This window comes from Misgurnus anguillicaudatus, chromosome 25 (genome assembly GCF_027580225.2).
Source record: "Misgurnus anguillicaudatus chromosome 25, ASM2758022v2, whole genome shotgun sequence".
Lineage (NCBI taxonomy): Eukaryota > Metazoa > Chordata > Actinopteri > Cypriniformes > Cobitidae > Misgurnus > Misgurnus anguillicaudatus.
In genome coordinates this window covers 24533429-24538450 of record NC_073361.2, presented here as the reverse complement: position 1 = coordinate 24538450, position 5022 = coordinate 24533429, and the positions used below count along the sequence as shown (strand labels likewise).

Below are 5022 nucleotides of genomic sequence, written 5' to 3'. Positions count from 1 at the left end.
ATACTACATACACATATTTTCTGGTTGTATTATAATAAAGAGACTGAGAAATAATTATGTATGATCACTATACAATTGCAAAAACAACAAATCTAATGCTAGCATAGTGGCTTAAGATTTTTGCACAGTACTGTATATTTTTAGAAACCTCCTTCATACACTGACAACAATGGAAAATAAAACTATGTAATAATAATCTTTTCCTAAATGTACTTGCTGATGTATATTACATACATATCTTTAAAACAAAAAAAACTTAAAGGTGTTTATGGCCCTCAACATGCATATGAAATGTACGGTGGCCTCAGGGTGCAAAAATAAATTACAATGGTTAATTACTTATTTACAAGATTAAAAACAAATTTACAATTTTTGTAACAAATTTACAATTTTTTTTAAAACAAATTTACATGTTTTTTTAACAAATTTACAATGAGTGAACAAATTTACAAGTTTTTTAAACAAATTTACATGTTTTTAAACAAATTTACAATGAGTGAACAAATTTACATGGTTTTTAACAAATTTACAATGAATGAACAAATTTACAAGTTTTTAAACAAATTTACAAGTGTTTAAACAAATGTACAATGAGGGAACAAAATAACAAGTTTTTTAACAAATTTACAATGAGTAAATAAAATTACAAGTTTTAAAACAAATTTACATTTATTACGGAAAGGGTAGGTACAATACCCTGACGTCACGCATCCGAGCCTCCGGTGAGAAACCCGGAAGTATCGCCGTGAATCACATGAGAGTTGTGAATGCGATGTTGTCTATTAGGCTGTACATAATATTAACGGAAAGAGAGTGATAATATATAACCTTTCATCGCTTCCGAAGTGACTAAAAGGGATATTGGACCTTATTTTCAGGTAAGTGAAATAGTTTTAGTTAGCTAACGCTAGCTGTCCAAGTTGCACACGTTTTGGATGGCAGTTATCAAAATAATTCACTGACTTTCTCATTAGATTACAGACAACACGAGAGGGTGCTTAGAACGTTTTAATCAGGACTGCATTGTTTGTTCGCTCCCGGTGTTACAAGACTGAAAAGAGGAAGTGTGACGAGTTTGTTTACATGGTGCTATAAACTCCAACCCAGGAGGACACTTCAGAGGAATCAAGGGTACGTTAACTTGTTCGATGATATAATCTGAATAATCTTTAAAAGATTAGGATTTTATGTAATGAGACGATTTGTTAAAATTAGCTAAATTTATACTATAAATTATGTTTTCATTTAATCATTTAAACCTCTCTGAGTGTGACAGTACTGTAATGTTTTATCAAATTACAAATACTCTAATGTTGCCTAAGCAAACTGACATTTATGATAGATAGATAGATAGATAGATAGATAGATAGATAGATAGATAGATAGATAGATAGATAGATAGATAGATAGATAGATAGATAGATAGATAGATAGATAGATAGATAGATAGATAGATAGATAGATAGATAGATAGATAGATAGACTTCACTGAAATCATGATTATGTTAATTTCCAGTGTCTGTGATATTGAAACACTAAAGGAAGAAGAGGAGGACCACCATTCGTTTCCTGATCAGAACACAAGAGAAGAGTGAGAAAAAAAATTAAGCATGTAATTCATTAATGAAAATTAGAACAAATAAATCTTATGTCCTCATTGATCTTTCTTTTTTTCATGCAATTTTCTGATTCTCTGATAACAGTGATTCTGGGGCATTGCAACACTATGATTACCTGGAAACATCTCCTATTATGGAAGATTATCGCAACATTTGTGTCTTGGATCAGTTTTTCTTGTTTCTCTGCCGTATGAGGCAGGGCCTTCTTTCCGCAGATTTAGCTGTAAGGTTTAAAGGTCCTGTTTATCCTGATTCCATTATTTAAACTTTAGTTGGTGTGCAATGTTGCTGTTAGAGCATAAATAATATCTGTAAAATTATAAAGCTCAAAATTCTATACCAAGCGATATATTTTCTTTAATAGAATTTCCCTTTCAAAGCCTATAGCAAACAGCCAGTTTGGACTACAGCCCTCTACTTCCCATTTGAATGACATCCAAAGAAGAGTTTTTTTACTAACCTCCGCCCACTGGAATACGTCAGTCGCCAGCTAAGCTCAAGTGGCTCTACTAAGCTAAGCTGCTGTTGAATCACAGCACACTAAACAAACTACACAATCAGAACTCTATAGGCATTTCTGAAGGAGGGACTTTATAGAACAAAGAAAACATCATCTCATTTTTAGGAAAGTGAAAACAGCGCTATAGAGAGTAATTATGTGAAAAATATTGTCACAAAACATGAACACACGCTATATTGCACACCATAAACACAATCATAGTTTGTGTTAAATACTCTCATTCTCACGGCACCCATTCACTGCAGAGGATCCCATTGTAAGCAATGTAATGCTTAATTTCTCCAAATCTGTTCCAATGAAAAAACAAACCATCTATATCTTGGGTGAAAAATTCCTTTAATCCCAAAAACAAACGTTTTTCATTTAAATGTTTTTACTTTGTACAGATAGAAAATATACATTGGAACAAATTTATATACAGTGGTGTGAAAAAGTGTTAGCCCCCATCCAGATTTCCCATGTTATTATTGCATATTTGTCACACTTTAATGTTTCAGATCATCAAACAAATTAAAATATTAGTCAAAGAATAAAACCCAAGTAAACACAACATGCAGTTTTTAAATGAAGGTTTTTAATATTAAAGGAAAAAAGTCAAAACTACATGGCCCTGTGTAAAAAAGTGTGTTAGTACCCACTGGCTTTTAATGTAAATATGATTGGTTCTAAAAATGTACATATATATTTTTTCATACTTGAGACAATATACATTGAAGTTCATTTATAAATAAAACTATATTTTGAACAATGAGTGAAATTAATTTTTCTTAACACGTATCTAATGTGTGCATTGCATGTCTGTTAGAAGTGTGTGTGTGTGCTATTCCTGGGTTTATAAGCATGTGTTAGGTAGCCAGTTGTTAAAAACAATGAGTCCAACTTAATTTTTACTGACTTCCATTTCTCTAAATATACTATTTGGAGGGTTTAGCCTCCGCCCAAATCTCCATCAAAGTAAATGCGTTCCAGGTGGATTCGGAAGTCAGTTCTGGTTTTGACAAAAAAAAAAAATCACACCATGTTATCCCTGTGATTCCTCTGAAGTGTCCTCCTGGGTTGGAGTTTATAGCACCATGTAAACAAACTCGTCACGCTTCCCCGTTTCAGTCTATGTATCCCAGGGAGCGAACAAACAATGCAGTCCTGATTAAAAAGTTTGGAGCACCCTCTCGTGTTGTCTGTAATCTGGTGAGAAGGTCAGTGAATTGTTTTGATAATTGCCATCCAAAACGTGTTCAACTTGGAAAGCTAGCGTTAGCAAACTAAAACAATTTCACTTACCTGAAAATAAGGTCCAATATCCCTTTTAGTCACTTCGGAAGCGATGAAAGGTTATATTATCACTCTCTTTCGTTAATATTATGTACAGCCTAATACACAACATCGCATTCACAACTCTCATGTGATTCACGGCGATACTTCCGGGTTTCTCACCGGAGGCTCAGATGCGTGACGTCAGCGTGTTGTACCTACCCTTTCCGTAATAAACGTAAATTTGTTTTAAAACTTGTAATTTTGTTCGCTCATTGTAAATTTGTTTAAACACTTGTAAATTTGTTAAAAAAACTTGTACATTTGTTCACTCGTTGTAAATTTGTTAAAAAACTTTTACTTTTGTTCGGTCATTGTAAATTTGTTTAAAAAACTTGTAAATTTGTTTAAAAACTTGTAAAGTTGTTAAAAAAACGTGTAAATTTGTTTAAAAACTTGTAAATTTGTTTTTAATATTGTAAATAAGTAATTTACCATTGTAATTTATTTTTGCACCCTGAGGCCACGGTAGAAATGGCAGTCTCTGTGGCATACAAAATTAATAATAGTAATTCTGGTAAGCACAAAGACAAGTTTTGTGATCACACTTTCCATGGCCTCTCTTCTCTTTGATCTCTAGCATAGATATGACTATGAACAAATCATCTGTTCATGTGGTCTTGTGGTAAAGGCCTTTGCATACTGTAGCTCTGTTCACTATGACTAAAGATATATGAAAGTCTAAAACAACAGAAAGTGTTCACCTCGTACATGTCTGAAATGTAAAAAATAATTACAAATTAAAAAGTGACATTAATATGCCTTGGTCAATACACAGACCTGCATAAGAATAAAAACAGAAGTGTTCAATAAGTGATTAAGAAAGAGGATGTGAATTAGATTAAACAAACATGTTTGTCAAAGCATGTGCATAAAAAAAGGTGTTTGTGTACTCTAACCCTACTTATAAAAACACGTAAAGCTGTTGGCGCAAACTTGGTTTCACTTCATCCACAAACGAAACTCTCAGCATATTATATTATTATGTAAGTGTGGTTTCCATAGTTACACTTTGAATGTTTCTTCAGTAAGGGCCAATTCACAATGGTCAGACAACTACAAATTCAAACAGACCAACAGACACTCACATTCTAAAGTCTTATTTACTTTGATCCAACAACGCGTCTGCTTGAGTCTGTTGGATCAGTGTGAATTAGCCTTAAGAAACACCAAGCCAATTGTAAAAACAAATTCTGGATTGGTTTAATGGGGATCTATTCGTTAACATATACTAATAACTGTAATTATATTCTTTTAGTTGTTGCAAAGAAACACAATGCGATAAAATTTAGCCTATATTTTTGCGCCATTCCCACTGAAAGGGACTTACAAAAATAAAACAACATGGGTTGCATATCGCAGAAGCAATGTAAGCCTAAGTAGATCACAGAAGCCACACTTAGGTGGCCGTAGGTATACTGTTTTAAAGCACACAATGGCAACATGATCGAGTCACAACAACTCTTGAAGATAGGATGTCAGTGTGTCCAGCATCCCAACAAAGTTGTGAAAAGTTTAGGTGTGTTCAGATTGCCTGCTTTGCTTGCAGTGTATGTTGATTTGCAATTGCAA

At 33.2% G+C, this 5022-nt stretch overlaps 1 long non-coding RNA gene across 2 annotated transcripts; it reads left to right on the top strand.

Annotated features, from left to right (window-relative positions):
• The first annotated feature begins 669 nt into the window (after positions 1-669).
• Positions 670-1681, top strand: LOC129419662 (uncharacterized). Of its 2 annotated transcripts, none has more exons than XR_012368069.1 (3): positions 670-878; positions 975-1131; positions 1542-1681. It is a non-coding gene; the product is annotated as an uncharacterized lncRNA (long non-coding RNA). The 2 variants fall into 2 exon arrangements; XR_012368068.1 differs by having other exon boundaries at positions 672-878; positions 1517-1660.
• Positions 1682-5022: the final 3341 nt, after the last annotated feature.